A 26,343-nucleotide genomic window follows, 5' to 3' on the forward strand; every position below is an offset into this window, starting at 1 on the left:
ACTTTTGTCCTGACACTGACCATAAAACCATTTTTTGATAGAACAGTGATACTCAACTTATGACCCATGGGCCACATCTGGCCCCCAGTAAGGTGCTCGGTATTATCACATGGCCCAGTTTTTCTTCTGGTTGTCCTTTTAAGTTGCTAGTTCTGTTGTATAACTCTGGGTGTTCAGACACCGACATTATCAGCTCCTCCATCTTTCTGCATCCATGATTCCTGCCCCCTCTGTTAGATCATCAGAAGCCAGGCACTTTAGTGAGGCTACCCCTCACTAAGGCCTAGTCCACACGTACATTGGTATTTTTACAAACGTACATTTTTCTATGCATTTTGGTTTTTCATACACATGCAAACTTTTTGGTCACTGAAAACAGACATTTGAAAAACTCTGGCCAGGGTGGAGATTTTCAGAAACTGTTTTTAGTGTTTATCAATAGATGAGAAAAACTTTTTTTGGCTTGCCTCCTATGTTTTTGACAATCAGAGTGTGCATCGTTATCTCTGCCTGCAACACACTGAACAAAAAAAAAGGGGACATCACCAAACTGCAGCATGTTTCACACAGGGCTGCCTGCTGTTATGAGTTCTGTATTTCCACATTTAGAATCACAAATTCCACACATTTATCAAGTCCTGCAGCTCCTGCATTGTCAACAACATGGTCTTGGAAATATTTCACAATAAAATGCCTTGTGTCAACAACTGATGGGATTCTGTAAACCAACATGTTGTCAGAGGACTTTTATTTTGAAATGTAATAAAATGTGGTATAGAGTCAATATAATTATCAAAACAGCACTTTCACTGTCTATTTCTGCTGACAACTGTGCAGGGCACACAGAGAAATCAGTAAGCCACTTTCTGTAGATGCTCCACGGCTGACAAGCACCTGAGATGTGCCTGACCAGGACTGCTCACACAGCCTAACTGTGTTACTTCCTTCAGAGTAAGTCCACACATTTGATTTTCCCCTGCGATGCACCATTGTTGTTGCTATTTTGCAGTAATGACTTCAGGCTTACGCTAGAGATTATATCACCACCTGTTACTGGCATGTGCTTGACATCTCTTGACAGCCTGCCCTTGCATTTTGGTGTAGACAGAGGTTTTTTTTTTCTTAATACTGTTGGTTTGGATGGGAGTTCTTTTTGTAACCAGAGGAGGAAAATATGCGTTTCTAAGAATGCAAATGTACTTGTAGGCTAAAATGACTTGAGATTGGGAGTCACTGCACGGCAGTGTGAAAGCAGCTCATGGTGCCAGAGTGCACTGAAAGCATCAAAAATAGAGCTAGTTCATCAAAAAAGTTCCAGGGGAGGATCCTCTGGATCCCCTGATTGATGTCCGGGCTTAGCCACAAATGTCCTTAAATGCTAGAGATGCCCTGTGGACATGTGCAGGGCTGCTGACTGGTGCCCAAACTCCTGTCATTTTGCAAAATATAACCCCCCCAGCATAGGAAGTAGTAGTTTTGCTGATTAGTTTGATTTAGTAGGTTAATGTTTTAAAAGGGGGTGTGATGTCATGACTGACAGCTGTGTGTGCTTGTCAGTGTGCTCACAGTTGAGTTGTTCAGGTTCAACTCCAGTGCAGACTTCACCAGTGCAAGATGGCAGCAGCCATATCCAGAACATTTTGGCTTCAGTTTTGCACAGTGAGAGGAGGCAACACATCATCCATCTTTATATACAGTCTGATTATTACTCTATATTATTGGTTATTGTCCCTTTTATGTGCTGGCACATAAACACATTCACTTTAATGCATTTCACTTCATTCATGCCACTGTCACTTGTTTCTAGGAAACAGTTTTTATAGAAATTTGCCAACTTTAGGTCATGATATATTATTTTACTAGATGATTCTTTACAGCCAATTTATTTTATTTTATTTATTTATTTCACAGATCCTCTTTTTGACTCCCTGCTTTTAACCTCCAGCTGAGAAACAATTCCATCCTGTGCACAACACTGGCTGTAATCATGTGAATCTGTTTTCTAACCAGGAGACCATAAAAGGTTTCAACTGGAGGAAAAGAACAGACAGTTATGTTGGGCAGGAAAAGTGTGTGTGTGTGTGTGTGTGTGTGTGTGTGTGTGTGTGTGTGTGTGTGCGCGCGCGCGTGCATGCGTGCGTGTGCATGCCCTAAATATGACAGATGAGTGTAAGGTGTGGGTGTGTATGAGCACCTAATTGGCCCAGATATCACAGAATGAAATATTCATGTGGAGGCTCAGCGTCTTTTGAAAAGGGAATCTGGTGTGTAATGATGAAGTTGGACTATTTTATCTGCCGTGCATCCCACTGACACACTTAAAGCTTGCCATGCGACACCTCCCACCACCCACACACTCTATCACACACAAACACACACACACACAAGCCTCTTTACACATATTCAGACAACCTTATGAAGTTATGCACGCACACAAACCTGTGATCATATGTGTATACAAGTCATGAGTATACTTCATATTGTGAACACATGCATCTTCCTCCCATATCCATATTTGACTGTGCAGTCAATAATGTACTTTTTAACACCATGATCTGTGTTCACTGCAAGGTGGGATAAGAGGACAAACTGACCTACATGATTTTATAAATAGTTGCCAATTAATTTTCTGATATATAGACTTGTTTTATCTGCACTTGTATATTTTCTTATGGTTTGTGCACAAAAATCTTAATTTCTAAAGTGGTTATCTAACCAATAGTGGAGTATTAGTCAAGTAAAAAGTACAACATTTCCCTCTGAATTTTAGTGGAGCAAAAATCTAAAGTGGCCTGATATTAAAATACTCAAGTAACTTAAAAGATCCTCAGATTTGTACTTTAAAACGGTACTTGAGTAAATGTACTTTAAATAAATTCCAGCTCTGGTCAGTAGAGGGATACACAGTCACTGAAATTACAGTCACTGGGATCAATGCACCAAGTAGTGTCTCTTTAGCCCTGAAATGTAATAATTCACTCATTACTATTAGTCTAAAACGTTATATATGTATGTATATATATATATATATATATATATTTTTGTTCCTCAAATATAAAACTTTTACTTTAATCATGGTCAGAGTGCTCTTATCTAGTCATAAAATTTTCCCTTACCTAAGAGAAGAGTAAAAATAATAAAACAATCATTTCACAAAGATTATACCAGACCATATATATATATATATATATATATATATATATATATATATAGATAGATAGATAGGTAGATAGATATAGATATAGATAGATATAGATATACATACACACTCATTATACACACACTGCCCGTTAGCACTTGTATGTTTTTTGTTTTAACATTTCTTTCCATTTTTCATGTAGTTTTCTTGTACTTTTTTTTACCACTTTGATAATTTTTGGGTAATTTCTTAATAAGTTGCTCATTGCCCTCTTCCCATGTCTTTGAAAGAAATCAAAAGGATTTGCCCAGGTTTTATAGGGTAACCTTTGAGAAGGATGACGTGAGCTTCACAATCATTCATTTTTAATTTTTTTTTTTTTGGTTCCTCCGGAGTCTTTGGGTCTTTGATTCACTGCAGTGTAACAAAAACTCCTGTGATTTATGTTAAGATAAAAAAAATGTTATTAATTCTGATGACCCCAACTCCTTGTCTTAGACACAGCTGCCAGTTCCCCATCTCTCCCATCCAACTATCCCTCCATCACTGGGGTCCCTGCTGAAGAGGAGGAGGACCTTCATTTCCTCCTCCTCCTCCTCTTCCTATGTGCAGTGCTTCTCAGCACACCAGGACCTCCCTCCACCCTGGAAACCTTTGGAACCAGCTTACACACACATGCACACACTGATTTTCCCATCACATACCCAGCCACTAATGCCTTGGCAGCGAGCAGCACAGGCCTTGGCACGGTTCACCTGAATGAGTGGCAGATTGGAGCCCCCTGCCACTGCTGGGTGGCTGAGAGAGATAGAGAGGCAGTGAGAAACAGAGAGAGAGAGACCTTATCGAGCAGGGTGGATTGTGGGATTGGCATATGCTGTGTGTTTCAGCGAGGCCTTGGCTGGCCGGTCGACGATTGAGCACTCAGGGCCTCCCTGAAGAGATGCTGAACAGAGAGAAAAAGAGAAATGAAAAAACATAACCACAATGGGGGTTTTGCCCTTTGTATGGACAATTAATTAAAATCCATTTATTTCCCCCTTTTATTCATTCTGTTTCTCTCTCTCTGTTGTGCACAACCAAAGCTTATAAAAGCTGGCCACAGAGCGTGGCAAGTGTGGCCAAACTGGAGCCGTCCCATCCAAACCACAACCAGCTGACAGCATTCAAAGAGCTGCTGAATGGAAGAGCAAGAAAAATACCGGCTGCTCTGCATTAGAGAGCACAAAGACAACTGATGGTCTCTGCAGGCCCACTGTAGCCCCGCTACACTGAAGCTGGCTCCTGTTAGAAATCTCTTCAGACGGTAATTGGCCTTCACAAGATGAATAATCAACTAACACATTCTCATGTTGTCCTGTCATCATATTATTTTGTGTACACAGCTAGTATAGCCAACAAGAAAAGGTTTACATACAAAGATGATATATTTAGCTCAGGAGTTATTGTGAAAGAAGCAAATATTCATGTTCAGATGTTTGTGGCGTCTGAAACATTTTTACAAAACCAATTACATGACAGTTTTCTGATCTGCCAATTCCATGGTCAGGGTCAGGCAGCAATGGTGAGGCAGCAATGGTGAGGCAGCAATGGTGAGGCAGTGATGGTGAGGCAGCGATGGTCAGGTAGCGATGGTCAAGGTCAGACAGCGATGGTCAGGGTCAGGTGTAACTCTTGTTATTAATTATAATGGCAGAGCACAGGTAGGTAACCAATAATAATACCTGGACCAGTATCAGAAGACCATACGTTTTTAAGAGCCAGTATTTTTGAACATCAATAATGACACAGACAACAATAGCTTGAGTTTTTTTTTTTCCGTGGCCATTTGTTATTACAAGATAAGTGGACAATTGAAACACAACAGTTAGTTGAAGAACAATGAATGAAAGTTTTCTTTGCCTTGAGGCCCTTTTTCTATGTCAATGCATCAATATTTATTTTGTCCTACCACACAGTCTGCGAGGGAGGGGAATTAGGAAACCTTTCACACGTCTCAGGGTTCAATACCAGTGATTCGGTTTGGCTCACCACCCAGTCCACACTGGGAATCTCTCTCTCTTAGCTGTCACTCCTTGCACCGGTAACAATGAGAGATTGCACAAATACTTTGTTTCCAACATCTGTAGTAATATCAACCCTTGTAAACAGCAACTGAAATAATCAGCATCTCAATAGTTTACATATAACACCAAGTAATTATGCTAGCTAAGTGGCTAGGCCCAAGCTAATAACAATTAGCATCACAAAACACAGTCTTGGGTAGCTATCACCATTAGTGCCTTTTTTAGGCTATCTACGGCAATTAACATGAATATCAACACATTAACATGAATATCAGCTGCCTTACAATCAACCTAACAGGTTAACAATGTTTTCACTCACTGAAAACAACAGAGTTTTCACTCTGAGTCAATGTATGAATTAGCTTTACAGCATTTCACCCCACCAGATCAGCGATAATCATCCAGTCTCTCGCGCTGCTCTAGGTTTAAATGTAACAGTATAGCGATCAGCGACTGTTAAACATCATCAAGAATTAATACAACATTGCCTCAAAGATTATTTCCATCTCTTACCCAGCGGGTGTCAATAGATTTGATCTCAGTATCCATCATGATCTATTATAAATCTGGATACAGCCGTGGGGGCGCAGCCTCATTCATTCCTATGAGAGCTGCTCAGTGGCACATGAAGCAGAGAAAACTTTTTTTCTGGGTTTAGAAAAATGTAAAATACCCGGCTCTACTGGCCCATAGAGCCACAGCGGTACAGTTGGTTTTAATATTTACGTGAAAATCAGATAATGGTATATTTATCTCTCTCTACACACACACACCTTATCATATCGTAATCACGATAGGAGAAATTAAATTAACAGAATCAAAAAGTGTTGTGCCCACAAAAATATAATAAAAGGTGGTGCCTTTTAATATTGCCCCCTGTATTAATACATAGCTCAAATTTAAGTAAATACTGGTGTAGCCCAGGCTATAAAGTGACATTATTTTGTTGAAACTATTCCTTTAAAATAATTCCTTTTATTTGTGAAAGAAACAATTTAATGAAAAAAGTAATTAAAAATTCTAAAAGCAGTTCATTTTATTTTGGAATAAATAGATGATTCATAAATAGTTCATTTTATTTTTGAAATATCATTGAAATTAATTTATATGCACCAACAACTGTTAAAACCTGAGTTAAAAGTGGTTAAAATGGAGAAAATGAGAAATAGAGAGAAAAAAGGAAAAAAAAGAGAGTTGCTGCAGAGGGCTACGTAGAACGACCCAATCAGTGAACCCCTCTGGGGTCAGGTGATCAACCCCGTAGGGTCACGTCCGGTCTTCTCTTCCGGTTCTGCGGTCTTTTTTTTTTTTTTTTTTTTTCCTTTATTTAGAAATTTACATAACAAGATAGGGATAGTTATACAAAACTTGGCTAGGGAATAATCAATCAATGGTGGAAATTAGCAACCAAATATAATCATGAAAACAAAGGAGGAGTCATATTGAAAATCAGATAAGAATAAAAAGAACAAAGGCAAAAGTAAAATAAACAAAAAGAGACACAAAGGAGCAAGGTATTAGGTATTAGAAGAGCAAGGATCGAGAGATAAATGTTTATATTTTGTCAGTCTTATGAGTCTTTCTTTTCATCACTTTTAGAGACTTAAAGTAATTGGCAAAGTTACATAAGAACACTGTGAGAGAGGGAAGGCTTCCATTCCATTTACAAGTATGAATATGATATTTACCCATAATAATCACAAGATTAACAATGTCAGAAATGTTCACGTCCAGATTATCCATAAAATAAATAATATCGTTGTAAGTAAATGGGGGTATGTTGTCTATTTTCAAGGATAACCAATTATGGACTTCGGACCAGAACATAGTGACACGGGGACATTCAAAAAATAGATGAACAATAGTTTCAGCCTCAGAAGAGCAAAAGACACATGGATCAACAGCAATTTTAAATCTTCTGTGCAGAAAATCACCGGCAGGGTATATCCTTGACACTATTTTAAAGTGAATTTCCTTTACTTTGGGAGCAACAGGGCAAGATATATAGAAGGAGAGGGCCTGTCTCTTTAAGGAGATCTCTATATTGTCTTGAATTGAGGATGAATTAAAGTCACCAAAAATTGTTTGTTTAAAAATCAGACTTATCAATTTACTGTTACATTTTCCATCCAACAAATTGACATTTCCAATCTTTAGAGTGGGCAGAAAGGGTGTAACTGAAGAAAACTGCATACTATTGTGTATCAGTTGAATTAAAGGAGTAGGAATTGCTTTGCAAATTTTTTCATATTCTCTTCTTGGAATAACAATATTATATTTTGTGGTGAAGTCCTCATAGGAGTATAGGTGTCCGTTTGATTTCAGTAGATCACATACAAACATTAACCCACTATTAAACCAATCAGATTTAAATATGGATTTTTTGTTAATGGTAATGGCCCTGTTATTCCACAGCAAAGAGTTGTGTGGTGAAAAATTATGGGTAAACATCATCTTTCCAAACTGTAGTGCTTGTTTGTGGAAATTTGATAGTTTTACAGGAATTTTTGACACATCAAAGTCACATTTCAGCAAGAAATCAATTCCTCCAACCTTATTAAAAATTTTGTTAGGAATGTGGTACCATATAGAATGGGATTGAGACATACAATCTTTCAACCATTTGATTCTAAAGGATGCAATTACAGATTCAAATTCCATGGCTTTCAAGCCCCCATTAGTATAGTCTCTAACCAGTTGTGATTTACGGAGATAATGAGTCTTGTTCTTCCATATAAACTTGAATATAACAGAGTTAGCATATTTAATCATTTTTGGAGAAGTGTGCAGGGAATGGCAAGCGTAAATAAGTCTTGAAAGACCATCTGTTTTGGACAGGAGGATCCTACCCAGTATAGATAAGTCCCGTGTAAGCCAATGATTTAACACCTTTTGTACCGTTTTCACTCTGGGATTGATATTCAAATCTTCTCTATCATGCACATTTTTAGTAATTACTAGGCCAAGGTATTTGACCTCGTTTTTAATTGGGATATTGGCTATGCTATTTAGATTGCTGCCATGAACAGCCAGGAGTTCACATTTTTGAAGATTTAAAGTCAAACCGGAAGCTTTCGAGAAAAAACCTATTTTATCAATCACTTTTGAGACCATAATATTATTTCTTAAGAAAAGTGCCGTGTCATCCGCAAACTGGCTTATTATGAATTCTTTCCCTAGTATTTCGATACCTTTAATTTCAGGGGAATTTTTAAGATATATTGCCATCAGCTCTGCAGCTAAAATAAATAACAGGGGGCTGATTGGGCACCCCTGCCGAATACCTCTTTTGACTGGGAACCTTGCTGTGAAGCCATGGCTGAGAGATACACAACTGTTTATATCATTATAAAGTATATGAATAACATTACAGAAGGTTGAGCCAAAACCAAATACTTCTAAGGTTTTAAATAGAAAGGGGTGTTCTATCGTATCAAAGGCTTTGAAGAAGTCTAAAAATAAAATGAGGCTATCGTCTGGGATCAGTGAGTTATAGTCAAGCATATCTAAGATTAGTCGGGTATGGTTATGAATATGCCTCCCTTTAATATATGCGGATTGTGTTTCGTCAATTATCTTAGTAAGTCCTGTTTTGAGTCTATTAGCATAGACGTGAGCTAAAAGCTTGTAGTCTACACAGAGGAGTGTAATAGGCCCCGGTTCTGCGGTCATGTTTACCTCTGCTGCCTCATGTGCTCATCTGCCTCATCCGACCTGGCAAGGGTAAATGCTGAAACTGTGCTCCTAGCTTGATCACTCGGTAAGTGAAAATACCCTTTAACCTGTTCGGTTAACCTGGAATGCATTTTATATCCATGTGTAACCTGTGTGGTTGTGTGTAAAGCAGTTAAAAGCTGCGTTAATCTGCGCAGATAGCCATGAAAAAAGGTGCTGATGGTGCTATAACCACCATAGACTGTGTATTGTGATGCTAATGGCCCATTGACTTGTGTATAGCCACTTAGCTCATTTGGTGTCATATGCAAATTATCGTTTTATTGTGTTTTATAGCTGTTTGATTCAGAATATTTTTCTAAACTGTCGTTCACTACATGTGTTGAAAAAATAAGATGATGGTGAGACTATTGATGTGTGTGTGTGTGCTTATGGTAAATGCAGAGGTGAATGTTTGGTGCAGTTTCTCATTGTTACCGGTGCAAGGGGAGACATATAAGCACAGTAGGCCTTAATGCCTCTAAGTTACCATGAGTTTCTCTGAATTTAATGCAGTTTTCTACAAAAATTAAAGGGGTACTATGCAATATTTTTTTTGTTTTTGAAAAATGATATTTTCCTTGTTGTTAATGTAATAAAGACTGGTTAAGGTCTTTAAACAGTTGTTAATGTAGTTACAGTACTTGAATTTAATTATTAAATGCACTTTAAATGTGTTTATGGTTACACAACTGTAAGCTAATATTTGAACTGAAGATTTTGTTGTACAACTGAACCTTTTTGAGAGCTTGATTTGACCCAATTAATGTGAAGCATTATTATTGTTCGGTGATAATCAACATGCTATTGGGATTTCCTTTGACCTCTTTGTAGGTCGGGTTTTTTTTTTTCCCCCTGTGACATCATTAGATGACATCCCAGCCACATCCCACCGTCCAGTGGAGAGCTTCAGCTGGTTTCCAGAGATCCAGAGATTGTTTCCAGATCCCAGATCCGTAGATTCCCAGCGTGAGCTGGGTGGCGAGCCGCATTGAAGCTACTGATATTGAACTCTGAGAGTGGAGAAGAATTCCTTCCTTCCCCCTTTCTCACAGACTGTGTGGTAGGATAGAACAAACATACACTGATACACTTGACACGGATCTGAAGAAACAAGGGCCCCAACGGTAACTTTGGGACTCAAAGGGTTTTTCTTTTGCCGGCTTTATTATTTTAGTTTGTTATTTTTCATTGAATGCCTTGCAACAACTGTTGTATTTTCATTGTGTTACTGGTTAATAATAACAAGTGGCCACACAAAAAAAACCTTAAACCATTGCCTGTGTCTTTTGATTGCTCAACCACCAGGGCTCTCACTACCTGATAGTCTTCTGTTACTGGTCCATCTCTTAGCATTCACCATTACTTACCTGTACTCATGTTATAACATCGTAATAAGGGTTACACTACGTTTAGTACCTTTTAGGAACTGTCACTAGTGCTCCGCGCTGCTCACTGATAACCGGTACTTTGAATACAGACCATAGACTGTATATACAGTTTCTGATACAGACACGGTAAGGCGTCCATATTAGTCTTTACAGCCAACAGCGTATGGATGTGTTGTAAGATGGTAAAAATGAAGAATTATGGTTCAAAAATATCAATTTCTACGGCTGACACGAAGCCAGTGCTGTGTCAGGGACTCCAAGATTTACATGCGCATTCACGTGGTAGAGTCCCGTGGGTCCTATGTGCGCTCATTTTATGTCCGGAGAAATACTGAATTCCAAATCTTGATTCGGAAAATGACGCATTTTACGTCTTTAGGACTTAATGTTTTTAATAATGGCTATTAAAAACTGCGTTCTGAAAAGTCAACATGTCTCAAAAAAAATCTCCAGTGATTTAAGAGGTCTTTTTCCCAATGTTAAGCAAATGGGGAAAAGTCTTTCTGGGCCAGTGTGCATCAAGTGACGCTGTAGTTCCACTTTCGGCCACTATGTAAATTTTGCTTCAGAGGGTGGCGCACTTCCCTGGGGCCTGGTATCGATCAGCACATGAGGCAGACAGCGTGGGACATTTCCGTAAAAACAGGAAGTAGTGACAGAAAAGAACTTAGGGGCTAGTCACCTGGGGTTCACAGGATTCACTGATTGGCTAGTTGGGAAACCTGCCTAACGGAGCCCTTTGCTACAGCTTGTAAAGTACAATGCTGGTTGTGTAGTGTTTTTACCCCATTATTCACTTTAAACACTTTTAACATCCTTTGATAAATGTATACATCTATTTAACTTAACTGAATGTTATCTATCCTAAATTTTACTTTTAGATCAACACTTTTAATAGTTTTTAATGCATATAAATCAACTTAAATGAATTGACTGCTTGTTTCAAAATAAAATGAATTGTTTACTTCCCAATTAAATGAATTGTTTCAAAGGGAGGAAGATAATATTAAAGTTATATCACTTTAGAGCCTGGGCTACACAGGCAGCGATGGTCAGGGTCACAAAGAGATGGTCAGGGTCACAAAGAGATTGGTCAGGGTCAGGCAGCGATGGTCAGGGTCACAAGAGATGGTCAGGGTCAGGTAGCAATGGTCAGGGTCAGGCAGCGATGGTCAGGGTCAGGTAGCAATGGTCAGGGTCAGGCATTGATGGTCAGGGTCAGGCAGCGGTGGTCAGGGTTAGGTAGCAATGGTCAGGGTCAGGCATTAATGGTCAGGGTCATGGTTACAAGAAATCAGCTTTAAGTGTTGATGTGAACTGCACATATAGCCACACATCAACCACAGCAGAGTTACAACATAAAATTTAAACATAAAGAAACATGTAGTTTAATCTCGCACAGGCTCCATCCTCTTTTAGGGATGGGGATCATTAATTTTTATTGATACTGATACCATAATCAAGACTCCTTAACGATCCGAGTCTTCTATCGATACCACTTTTCATACTTTTCTATTATGTCTTTTCTATTTTTTCAAATATAAATATATAAATAAATAAATGCCTTTGCCTAATTGGCATTTTGCTGAGCCGACCTTGAACAAATCACAATGAAATCTAATGTTACCCCGTTTATTTCACTAACTAGCTCCTATCCTGTTGAATTCAACTCAGATTTCAGCATTAAATTACTATTTTAACTGACGGGAGCAGCAGTAGATGGGGTTGAAAGAGTTTTTTCAGAAGACAGTGGAAGGTTACTATTACTGTACATTTCTGATACTGCTTAGACATTTGAAATGGCCTTACATTAAGTGAATCATGCATGATGTTAATAATGACTTCTTTACTGCGTGAACAGAAGAAGCAGCCAAGTGTGTTATGATGAAAATTTAGGCAGGTTTGACCTGTTGACAAACATGAGTAAGTATTACAAGTGAATAGCCTGCATACTGTCTATAAAGCCCCATTGCCCACCCACACACACTTATAGCCTTACTGAACACATCAAGCACAGTCTTTTTGTTGCATTTTGACTGTCCTGCTAATAGAAAACTGACATTTGGGAAGCTTTCATGAAAAAAGACAAAAAAATCTAATCTCTAACCTTTTTAATGAAGCCAAAAAAGAAAAAAAAAGTCTTGAGTGGCAGGGAAAATGCTTAGCATGTGTTGTGTGATCCTTTGCCCGCTGCACAGATATTAGGACTTTTGAATGAATAAATTAGCAGAAGGAAGCAGACGCCAAATCCTTTCCTTTGTGATTAAAGAAACTCCATCAGATTCCTCGCTTTTTTATTAGACAGGGTGTTGCAAAGAAAAGAAAATGGCATTCTTTTGGGTTTCCTGCTCTACACACACACACACACACACACACGCGCGCGCGCGCGCGCGCCCACACACACAATCACCTCACAATCCTCCCGCCTTGTCCATTTATTCAACACATTTCTCCAGGGCACCATTGCTATTCTGTCTGTCTGTGGCTGCACAAAGATTAGGCCTCTGCTGTGATTTAAAAACGACCAAGTAAAAGAGGAAAAAAGGGTAATCATACTTCAATTCTTGAATCATTTCTGAAAAGAGAATTTCCTCTAATTCTCCACATAATAATGGGTGTATAGCCTTTATTTGTGAGTGGATGGGTCGACCTTAATTACAGTCATTGGAGACCCCACATTCTGCTTTTGTAATCTGCGACATATCAGCACTTGATGAGATTACTGTTTAATAGGTGGTAATATTTCACTTTTCAAAACGTGATTACCCTTTGTTGATATCAATTTCTATATAGTGCAACGTCTTGTGATCTGCTGAAATGCAGAAATTGAGTTGTAATGAACTCACAGTTTAGTAATTAGGACAGTACAAGCGTTCCTCTTTTTTTGTTGCACAGTGCAGCCATTGCTGCAGCAGCACAAACAAAGAGGACTAAGTACATGATGATTGAACAGCAGAGGGGTTGGACTGTGTGGGAGACATGGGATGGAGTTGTAGAGAGCCCAGGAGTGGCAACAGAGAGAAAAAAATCCAAGTCTTAATCGATACCAATATCGATACTTTACTAATATTTGGGCGAAAGGCGAAGCGACTCTTTGTAATTTTGAAAACATTTTTATTGCTTTGATTTAAATATTTACTTTACAAAATCTTGGCATCAGTAGTTTTAAGTGTGTATTGTAAGATGATCAGAGCTCATGATAGGACGTTAAACAGGTTGTAATTCTACCTCTACTATCCGTTTTATATGCTGAGAAAACAAATTTCGCACCCAAACAACTGTATTATTCAAGTTTCTCAACAAAAACTAAATTTTATTTTTTGTGATGATACATGTGTACACATCGTGATGGCATTTTATTTACCTTTGCCAAACAGTTATTTAACTGAGCTGACCATGGACACCTCACAATGAAAACTTGTTTATTTAGCTAACTAGCTTTTATCCTGCAAATTTCAACTGGATTACTATTATTTTTTATTTTTTAAGACATTTTTTTAGGTGTTTTTGCATTTAGTTGATAGGAAAGCACAAGTTTGAAAGGGTAAGAGAGAGGGGGTGACATGCAGCAAAGGGCCAAGGCTGGAATCGAACCCGCGGACGCTGAGGTGAGGACACAGCCTCCATACATGGGGTGCTCGCTCTATCCACTGAGCCACCAGATGCCCCCAAGGATTATTATTTTTAACTGACTGCTACATAGTTTGGGTGTGCTGACCACTGCTGATGTTTTGCTTTGTTTTTTTTTTTAACCTGCAGACAGTCGAAGGTTCTGCATATAGGTTGAATTTGAAACACAGTGTTGATGTGTTTGGTCATGACAGTTGTGTTATTCTTCACTTGTTTTAATACCGATTTCCTGGCTGGATTCAAAAACTTATTGGACATTCAATGTATGCACCAGAAAACAAACAAATAAACAAAACACTATTTTTGTTATCTTTGCTGCCATTTTGACTTAAATGCAGCCAGGAATTCATCCTGCATTTGCACACCAGAAAACACAAGCTCTGATATTTTGTCATTTAGCCCAGTGGCTGCAAAATATTATAGGCATAACTACCAAAAATAGGCTGAGTCAATAGTAATAATATTGCTAAAATAATAATAGAAGGGCATGATGTCGTCAGATTTAACCGTTTTTCCCCCTGAATATTTAACCCATAGTGTCCTATATTTTCATTAAACTGATGTTAAAGTAGTGAAGAGAGCAGACAAAAAGAATGGATTGGTGAATGAATGAGCATTTCCTTGAAGTCTTTTGTGTTTTGATGAATGAATAATGAATGTATGAACCAATAAGGTACCAGATAAAAACAGGAAAAAATAGTCTTAATAATTACAGTACCAGAGATTAACTATCAATAAATGAATTAATGTTTGTTAAAAATATTAAAACAGACAGAAATTATATGGATGAGTCAATGAATGAAACAAATAAACAAATGAATGAATGAGTATGGGAACAAATGACAGAGAAACCAAGAAAAGACTTAATTAATAGATAAATGTATTAATCCTTGATACATGAATGGACAAAGAAAGGAAATTAATTGTAGGTTAAAATTGACATGCCCCATGTACAAAGGCTATGTCCTCAGTGGCTGCAGAGTCCAACCTTAGCCCTTTGCTACATGTCATCCCCTCTCTCTCCCTTCTTTCCCTCTAATAGTCTGTCCTATAAAGCTGAGAAACTTAAAAAAAATCTTTGAAAAATATATTAACACAAAATAAAAAAAATAAATAAACCACTTTTTAGGTGAGGGAGTGAATCAAAGACCCCTTCCTGGGTTCGTCTGTCAAAAAAACACTAAAAATGAATGAATTAAGACACATATTGATTAAATGAATAGATGAATGAATATAAATGAACAGTGGATGCATATTTGGATTAATAATTGAATCAAGGACGCCTCTATTTATTATTTAAAAAAAACAACATTAAAAACAAATGAATAAAGGACCATTTAAAATTGAGTAAATGGATGGGTGAATGGATGAATGAAATGATGAGGTAAATAAATACTGTCAGAATTCAGTCTATGAAGAGTAACACTAAAACTACAATAGTTCTTAAAAATGAATTGCAATAAATGCAATAAATTATTGTATTGAATTGTATCAAACACACAATCATTTGCAATTTTTCATCTACCTAAAAATGTAGTTTCCACCTTTGAGCTGTGGTGAAGAGGTAATAGCTCTAAAACACCACCTTCCTTACCTTGTCTTTTATTGTTTTGTTTTTGTTATTCTATGTGCCTTCTTTTGTTCTTCCCTTTCGTTATGTAGCCTGTGTCTATGATGCAGAATTATTCAAATCCCACATTGGCTTACTGCTTTATCCACCGTCCACCACTGGCCTCAATGAAAGCTGTGTATGACTTTACTCTAAAGCCCTTGGGAGTTAGCATCGTGTGTGTGTGTGTGTGTGTTTGCTGAATGCAGCATCCATGCATTCACACACGTCCACCTGGAAGCCTTCCTCAGTGTCTCATCCTCAGAGCTGAGACCTGGAGAGGAGGAGGAGGAGGAGGAGGAATCCTTCATCCTGCCTCCTTCTGAGGTTCCGTCTATCTGCATATGAAACAGGAAAGCCCCTGGTCCTCCCCAATCAAACGGGTCACTTTGCATCCACAAGAAAAAACACTAGTGAACAACAGGAGAGTCTGAATAACCCGCAGCCACGTTTCCGACAGCAGAATAAAACTGAAACCAGGATTCTTTTTGCATAATATATATACATCTTCATTGGAGTGTGGCTCACTGGAATGATGACATCTTCTTCCACTGTAAAAGTTCACCAACACACCAACCTTTAAACAGTAAAAATTAATGGTGATAACAGAAAAGTGCACTCATCGCATATCTTTGCTGACTCTGGTCACTTTAGACAGCTGTGCCCGTGTGAATGTGAATCATTCAAATGCAGGATGAATTCCTGGCTGCATTTAAGTCAAAATGGCAGCAAAGATAACAAAAATAGTGTTTTGTTTATTTGTTTCTTTTCCAAATCTTTTATTGTGCTGAACTTGAGTGGATCATAATATCGAGTATGTAAGTAATCTAATCAAATCAAATTAAATCAAACTTTATTTATAGAGTACTTTTCATTCATTCAGTGTAGCACAACGTGCTTTATAAGTTAAAAACATAAAAAAAATATATACAACATACAAACAATATAAACAGATGAACCAGCCCCCCTTCCCAGGCCCACCCACCCCCCAGAACACAAACAGAAAGACAACATTAAAAAGGCACAGAACAGAATGGCTTTGGATAAGAAACATGGCAGAGCACAGAGGACTAAAATGAGGAAACGCCATCATGGAGGGCCGTTTGGACCAGGAGCTGATCAAAACTCACAGAGACAACGCTACAGAAATCACCCTGCCCCAGACAGATCACAGAGTCCATGCCAAAACCATGAAGCTGTGGACAGGACCCCCCCCCATCCAGCCGAGACAAAGCAACCCCAACGACAATGACCAACCTAAGAATCCTAATAATATAAATAAATAAATAAAAAATATAAATAAATTAAATTAAATTACAGACGCTCCAGTTCAATACACGTCTATACGTCCTGAGGCCTGTGATTTTGCTGAATGATTTTGTTGGTCATTTGCAGCCCCAAATGCTCAGTGAAAAGCAATAAGGAGTCAGCATTCAATGATTCTATAATACAGCAAATAAAACAGGTTTGTTCAACAACTGTTATTCACCAGCAGCATACCTCAGTGTATTATCTTACGATGGTCTGCATGACGTCTTGTGAGTAAGCATCCCATGAATGATGTTATTTTCTTAACGTAAACTTTTGTAATTGATATAAAGTTATGGAGGGCAGGTTTAGGCAAGTTAAGTTACTGTGGTTAAGTCTAGGAAAAAACACGTGGTGACGAAATATTGACTCACATGTTTGCAAACACTGATCTCCTGCTTTCCTACATTTGTGGATTAAAGACAAATTAGTGTGAGATATCCATGAGTTTTGGAGCATTACTTTTCATAGGAAAATAACATTAAAAAAAAAAAAAAGAGCGTCGGCATACAGTCATTAATGTAAATACAAAAAAATACTAGGCTATTTAGTCCAGTTGATTGTGAAATTATCTGCAGTCAAAAAAGATACACACACACAGGCACAATAGTGACAAAACCTGTGGATTTACAACAGCCTCAACAGCAGCATCTATATTATCTAAAGCACTTGCTATCGTTAACATTATACCTTGTTGTTTCTGGAGAACAGCTTGACAACTCCTAACAACAGCTTTTCAACAGTGTTACTTCTTCTTGGGCTGATTGTATCATTGTTTTTTAACAGATGGACTGATGTCACCATGCCAGACAAATCAGTACACTCTGTGAAGAGGGCAGGTTCCAAGGTCTGGACTCTGGTAAAGTCTTATCTAAGTGACCTGGTCTTGAATTTGATCGGGATGACTGCAGCACAGGAAGTAGAGTAGGTCCTCCTTTAATCGGAAGATCGGCAGTCCGGCTTGCAGTGTGTGAATGTGTGTGCGTGTGTGTGTCTGTGTGATTGTGTGTGTGACGAGAAAGGCGCTGTACAAATGCAAGTCCATTTAACATTAACAGCCTTTTCTTCCTGCTTCTCCCGTGGGCATCGTTTCCTTTAGTCTGTCTCTTCCTGTCTTTTCCCTTGTCCAGCCTCCTCCAGTCCAGCTCCCATTCAGGGTTCAATAAAGAAAACGGCAGAATCACAGGACAAACAACATGATGGCTTGTGGCCATTCTTGATATTTTGTCAGATTTAATCCTTTCTTTATACATGCATAGGGCCTCAATAACTGTAGATTATGAAATCATGTTACGGAGCAGACAGGAAAGACTTTTGTCGAGGACAGAAGAGAGGGAGAGTGAGAGAGGGGGAGAGACACAGAGAGAGAAAAAGAGAGTGACCAGAGGACTATGATGGTAGAGATGAATTGGGGAAAGAGTGATGAAGTCTAGTTCATAACTGAAGAAGTGTGAACTTTAAAACAGACTCCTGGCATGAACCACGAGGAGGCAGAATACACATCAAGGCAGTGTTTTAAAGCAAAGGCAGTGTCACTGTTGCCTCACAGCAAGAGGGTCCCTGGATCGAAACCTGGTTGAACGGGGTTCGGTCCATGGGCGGTGGTCCTTCTGTGCGGAGTTTGCATGTGAGTTTGCAGAGTTTTCCCGTGTCTGCGTGGGTTCTCTGGGGTCTCCCGCTTCCTCCCACAGTCCAAAGACATGCAGGTCAGGTTGATTGGTGACTCTAAATTGCCCTTGGGTGTGACTGTGAGTGTGAAAGGTTGTCTGTCTATATGTGTCGGCCCTGCGATAGTCTGGCGACCTGTACCCCACCTTCCGCCCGATGACAGCTGGGATTGGCTCCAGCCAAGGAATTTTCACTGTGGATTCAACAATGCCTTAAGATAAAAAATTTTGAAAAGTACGTAAGTATTTTTAAATTCAAATTCAAACAACTTTAATAATCCAACCAGGGGCAGTTATAGCAGCATGTTAACAAACTACAAAACCATACAGCAACTTTAACAATACACAATTAAGCAAGTGCACCAGGATCCAAGGAAGCGTGACAAGAAAACAGTGTGTACAGTAAAATATAAACCACACCATATAGGTGTATAGCACTCACAGGGAATTTAGAAGTCTGACCACTGAAAAAGTACTCAAGCAAAAGAAAGCAAGTAAAAGCAAGTATTCAAGTACTTTCACTCATGTGATAATTTGACTCAGCAACTTTCACTTGCATTGGAGTAATATTTGACCAAGACCAATACTTTGACTCAAGTAATAGAGTTGTGTACTTTGTCCATCACTGACGCTGACCAACTAAGAACATGAGAAGTGGCTTGCTAACTAGCGGTGACCAAACTTGCGAGCTTACAAAGGTTTTACAGGAGATGTATTCATATCATCGACTCCTGTCTTACAACTATGCAGATGATGGCTTTATGGAGCAGTTTATAGTCCAGTGGGGTAAGGTTTTTGTAGAAGTGGATGGTCAGCTAACAGGCTGACCTCCTCCTCTGTGTTAGAGGCTACAGCCCTCCTCGAAGGTCAGCACTGCCAAGAGAGTTTGCTATTGTTCAACAATGGAAATTACCCGGCAAAGATCATTCAAATGATACAGATTTTCTTGGACCCTTTAAGAGGATCTTGTGATTGGAGCATTTCCATTACAATCAATTGATTCCATTTGGAAATTATTTTAGGCTATCTAAGCCTTTAGGAGAGAATTTGATGTGCAACTGTTTAACAAACTAAGCATCTTTTTGGTTAGGTTTAGGCAAAAGCTTAGGTTTTGTAAAACATCATGTTTTGGCTGAAAATACCTGATTTTGTCAGCAAAACCATGGCTAGAAATGTCCTGTCCTCTCTGTAAAGAAAATGATCTGTGTTGGTCTTGTGAAATCTGCCGCTTTGCAGCCATTTAACATAAGTCACACACTATCCACCATCCCATCCTCCTGAGAGGAAACTCAGTTCATCAGTTCAAAAATGTCATGACAGTTCTGAATGTTGAAGTGGCTTTTCGTGGCTGGTAGAACATCATTCTGGGCTGCATACTTCCAAAGTGTTTCCTCTGTACACAAAGAGATGTGAGTAGTGTGGCCTCCAACCCCCACCTTCCTTATACACACACACACACACGACTACCATCACAATCCAGCAGTGAGAGAATGATTCATTCCAGACTGCTTTTATCTGACCTGAGCCAAGTGTTCTACACGCTGCGGTCAGGCCTGCCAAACGCTTTCTCACTTAGAGATTTCACTCTGTGTGTGTGTGTGTGTGCGCGCGCGCGCGTGTGTGTGTGTGTGTGCCCTGTGCCTTGTTCGCCGGCCCTTCTTACAACCTGTCTGAAAGATAAGAACCGTTGCTTTTTCATTTCAGGAAACTCTCCCTTTCTGTTCTTCCACTCGGGAGCAGAGCAAGGAGGACTGGCGAGGCTTTCCACTTCATCCTGTCAATACGATGGGATAAGGAGTCCTACTGAAAGTTGATTAATTCCTGGGTAACCTATGCCTGGGTTGGGCTAATACCCCCCTCTGCTCTATTGATGTTGCTGTTCCCAGGGTGAGCAGCTTCAGCCATGCGGCACACACTCCTCTCTCTGACTGTCTGATCTGAAGAGCACAGCATTATTTCAGGCACAGCAGTGAAGCCACAGTTGCATTTGCTGATTGGCCTCAGGCTTTTCATTCATGCTTCACCATTACTGTCTCATTCATCGACTCCTTGGCTATCAGCTGACCAGTACCATCCAATATTCATACAGGTGTACGGAACAGCCATCATAACATGAGACTGGCTCCCTCCACCACCCAAATCCCTTCATGAGCTAAGTGTATGTCTGTAGAGTTAGTGAGTCCACCAGCCCTAATCTGATGTGTCTGTGTAGATCTGTTGTCTCGCAGGGCCTTTTGTTAGAGGTAGCAGATAAATACCATTGGCAGTTCTGAAACATTGCCAGATAATAAGAGTTGTGGTGACGTGGTGAGTTGCTGAGCGCAGCACTGTGTACAAATATTGGGCCTCATTCACCAAACGTTCTAAGGAAGTAATTTCTTTTCAAAACACACATGCAGTTTGTACGATGATTCTCACGTTTCCTTTTTCTTAGGTAAGAACAGAATTTATGCACAGTCAAGAGCACTCTTACACACAGTTTGTGCTGACATATTTGTACAGAATAATGTGATATTGCGTTATCTTCAGTTATAAAGTTTTATAATATTAAAGGATTTATATTATTGTAACGTTTTTATTATTCATATTATTTCTTATGATTACTCTCATGATGTTACAAAATGCATTATGGACTTTAAAATAAATTAAACACTTGAATTCATGTCAGTGATTGGGGATGAATGATATTAGACTTTTTGGTAACACTTTCTATGAAGACCACATCTCTAATGCATTATGACAGCATTCATAGTCAATTATAATACATTCATAATCCTTTATGAATACACTCATAAACACATATAATGCTTACTGATGCACTATATCAGTAGTCATAAACCTTTATAGATGTGACTCATAATTATTTATAAGTGGCAAGGGTCATGCACTTGACTTTGTTTCAGTTTGCTGTGCCTCTTCCAAACTATACAAACTGGGTGGTTGAGTATTACCCTTACTCACAGGGAACTTTATTCACTCTCCGTAAATCACTCTTACAATACAATCTTTTTCCTGGCAGGTACACCAATTGCGCATGTGCCATGCTTCAACTAATGCAGCCCATGTCCAAACAACATTACTGAACAATTCCATTGCTACAGACTTGTTATGAACTAGAGGTTGAATGCTGGGGCTTATAATGCATTAGAAACATCTACACTCACGTATTCACACATAAACAATATACTAAGGACTCATAGTGTGATATAACAATCCATGCTGTATCATTTGTTATCTTTTTATGTGTTTATGTGTTAAGTAAAGTGATATAATAATTATAATAATTTATGCGTCATCATAATGTTTCATTGTAGGTGTTTAGTAAAGTGTAATAATTTTCATGCATTTATAATAATATATGCATAAGTGATTGATGCGTACCATACACTATACTTTGAAAATGAACTAAAAAGACCAAATTCTGACAATGTGTCAGAGAGTCAGAGCTTTTAGCCAGAGAATTAGACTGGGGATCTTACAGTGTCAGAGATGCACAGAAACTGTTGCAGCCCTTGAAATCCACAGTGAGTATGCTATATGCTGTAGCTAGCTGGCTAGCTAGCTAACCACTGTCCCCATCCCAAACAGGCTATTTGCAAGCTAAGTTAGCCACTGAAATGTTTGCAATTAGCCCACAAGCTAACCATATAATTTAGCTGAAGATTGCTCATATACATGGATACATGATATGATTTTTGAAGCTAGCAATTTTAAGTTGAAACATACATTTAGCTTGCAGGCTAATAGCAAACAATCCAGTAGCTAATGTTAGCTCACAGGTAGACCCTACAGTGGTTAGCTGGCTAGCTTACAGCATAAAGCATACTTACCAGGAATTTCAGGAGCTACAGCAATCGCTGTTCACTCTTTTCTTCTTCACTGTAACACGGTACAAAATGTTGAGCCATGTCAAAAAAGAAATGTTATTCCCTTCTTGGCTCCACATTGTCCTCTTTTTCCACAGTCCAAGAGAAATATAGCTAAATATGCAAGTGTAAACTGTTCAACTCTGAAGAGAAAAAGCGGAGGCAACGAGTACTAGCCATCATAGCACAGTACCACTGGTATACTACCCAATCACAGCACAGTAGTATAGACTACTCGCCAATCACAACACAGTAGGGCGGGAGCAGACAGAACATACCTGCATTAAGGGGAAAAAAGTCTTGGTTCTCTTGTGGAAAAGGGGTACAAAGTGGATTTGAGAAGAGATAAAGAGTGCCTCTTTGACATGGCTTCCCATTTGTATGTAAGGACTGGAGAAGAAAGAAGTGGACAGAGACACAGCTCTGGAATCCCTGGTGAGTATGTTGTATGCTGTAAGTTAGCAAGCTAACCAATAAAGGTGCCTCCTTCAAGCTAACTTTAGCCACTGGATTGTTTACCATTAGCCTGCAAGATAACCATATGGTTCAATTTAAGATTACTAGCTTCAAAATTCATATATCAAGTAATCATGTATTTTTTAACTAAGCAATCTTCATCTAAATCATATGGTTAACTTGTAGGCTAATAGCAAACATTCAAGTGGCTAACTTGGCTTGCAAATAGCCTGTTTGGTATGGGGACATTGGTTAGCTAGCTAGCTAGCTACAGCATATAGCATACTCACTGGGGATTTCAAGGGCTGCAACAGTTTCTGTGCACCTCTGCAAGGTCCCCAGTCTTTGTGAAATCTAACTCTGTGGCTAAAAGCTCTGACTCTCTGCCACATTGTCAGAATTCAGTCTTTTTAATTTATTTTCAAAGTATTCTAGTGCATGGTGGGCATTAATCACTTATAAATTCTTATAAATGCATGAAAATTATTACACTTAACCTAACACCTACAATGAAACATTATGATGACACATAAATTATTATAAATGATCAATATGTAACTCACTTTACTGAACACATACAATGATAACTTATGATATAGCATGGATTGTTATAGCACAGTATGAGTACTTACAACAGTTAATTGTTGATGTGGGAATAAGTGAGTATAGGTATTTATAATACATTATAAGCCCCAGCTTTCAACCTCTAGTTTATAAGAAGTTTATAATCCATAAGACCATTTCCACTTATAAATCATTGTGAGTCACATCTACCCAGTAAAAACCAGAGTGTCAATTTAACTCTTAGAGAGTTTAATTTAACTCAGATAACATTTGGTCCCGCTCAAAATTAGAGTAAAATTTACTCTATGGCCAGTGTCAACTTTTCAGATTTAATTCTACTCTATTCAGTGTCAAAATAAACAATGAAATATGTAAAAATATTTAACACTGAGGTTTGTTCACACTGTTCAGAGTAATATGCTTACACTTTATAGAGCTGATTTTACTCCAAATTTAGTTTTTAAAATTACACTCTAATGTGCTATAATATTTAATTTTTATTTCTCTATAGTGTTATTTTTACATCTAGGTGATATGATGCTATTTTACTATGATGCTATATATATTTCTGAATTGCTATGATCTAACCTAACAAATGGAAATAAACACAAACAAACAAGGTTACAGTAACAACTTGCTTTAATGCTCACCTGATAAAGCAATATGGGAAAACAAAGAGAGCTGTGTCATTCACTCCATATGACATTTGTATGTCAAAAGGCCTGTGATAATGCAGATTGTCAACATGAAAGACAACGTCTTGCTTTGTCTTGGTCACTTCATATGCATGGAAATGTTCTTGAAAAGTAACTGTAAATAGAGGCACAGTGAGCAGCAACAGTTTCTCATATATTATCAGAGCTGACTCAATCTGGTAAAAGAGAGGCATTTCAGATTCAGCTTTGCCACAAATAACCAGATGTGGGTGTACCGCAATTCACTTTCAAAACTTTAACACTGGAGGGCACTTGCATTGCCTTGACAATTTCAGAACCTCCTTTTACCATTTCTAAAGACACCGTTTTTCCAGGACCAATGTCTAACCAACTAAAAGTTGTTAAAGATCGCCAAATATGTGCCATATGATGCTGGTGTTTTTTGGCCAGCGTTTTGGTGATATTTTTAAATGACTTGAGCTGTTTCTTGAAAAAATTGTGCTTGCCTTCAGAGCGCATGCACCAGCTATGAAGTACAGGTCCTATTTTCTGGATGCAGCAGGGATAATGGATAAGAAAATGGTGCTTTGGTAAAAGTTTTTTCTGATGATGCAACATCTTGAACAGTTTGTGGTATTCCACAATCAAATGTTTTAAATATACACACAGACTATGAATTAACATGGGAGAAAATACATTGTCCATTATTTGTTGTAATAACAGAAGTAGGCCCCAATGTTGGTCAGTAGAGGTTACCAAATCGCCAAAGAGGAGCGGAGCATTCCTCAATAAGCACCATGACTGAGCTGCATTCAGTCCCAGATCATTACACTCCACCGAAATTCACAGCCACTGGCCTATTGTTTCTCTCCATGAATCCATAATTAAAACATTGTATTCTCAAATTCAGGTAGCCCAGTGTAACATGTTCTTTAATAGCTTCAACTCGTACTGGGCCACCCCTTCCAAAATGTCATATATCACATCAACTGAGAAGTTCTCAGTTGTGTGAAAATATGTCAAAGAGTTCAATAAGCTTGACCGCTTCACACCAAAAACATATGGAGGAGATGGATTATGAGCCATTTCTTGACAGTGAGAAGTGTGGGTATCTTTGGTGCGCAACACTATTTTGGAAGAATCTTCAGAGAATTCTGTTTGAAAGTCATCTTTTTCAGCTAAACAAAATCTGCAACAGTACCTTGCACTGAAAGACTCCACCAGACCAAACAAGCTATGTAAGCCTAAATTATCGCCAGTAACCTGTACCATACTGCCACGAACACGACCTCCATATAATGGAATATCAATACCATCATTCTCTAAAACTTTAATGTCTCAAACAACAGGAGCAAGAATTTCACTAAAACTTGTGCATGAAATAAGGCATGCATACAACATAGAATTCCATTTTGGATAGATATTCAGTCAGTCATTTTCTATAACCGCTTGTCCTCGTAAGGGTCGCGGGGGTGCTGGAGCCTATCCCAGCTGGGGGGGTACACCCTGGACAGTTCGCCAGACTATCGCAGGGCCGACAACCATACACACTCACAGTCACACCTAAGGGCAATTTAGAGTCACCAATCAACCTGCATGTCTTTGGACTGTGGGAGGAAGCCGGAGACCCCGGAGAGAACCCATGCAGACACGGGGAGAACATGCAAACTCCGCACAGAAGGGCCCCCGCCCGGACCGAACCCTGTTCCAACCGGGATTTGAACCAAGGACCCCCTTGCTGCTTGGATCTGCACTGTGTGCTTTTCAGTTGAAAACAGAGGGTGAGTCTTAAATAAAGATCCATCACAAATGTCTGTTTTGAGTCATCAGTGTCTGAGCTTTTCAACATTTCAGCAATATACTGACTTTTAAATATCAACTCCAATGTAGATAAAATTGGAACATACGTGAATTTATATTGAACAACAATCTGATCATATGTATCTTTTTATTTCGCCTTGTGTCAAACCTTGAGCCAATTACACATCGCTTGTATTCTGAATTAAGAATTGTGAAAGGATTCTCTAACTCCTCAAAACATGCTTCAACTTTCTTGCACGTTTCAGCTTCTCTATCATGACTAAATACATGCTTAATGACAGTTTATTTAGCATGCTGCCGGATATCTTGAACAATCTCTTCCATGGAAATCACAACAGAGTTCAGAACACTTTGGCCTACAACTGCTGACCTTCAATCTGAAATTACAGATGCACAACTATTTACAAGTTGTGTAGAAGACACTGTGGACTCTGCCTCCAAATGTTCAGATGACAC

This window comes from Plectropomus leopardus, chromosome 14, assembly GCF_026936395.1.
Source record: "Plectropomus leopardus strain MGB_pleo_1.0 chromosome 14, ASM2693639v1, whole genome shotgun sequence".
NCBI classification, from domain to species: Eukaryota; Metazoa; Chordata; class Actinopteri; order Perciformes; family Serranidae; genus Plectropomus; species Plectropomus leopardus.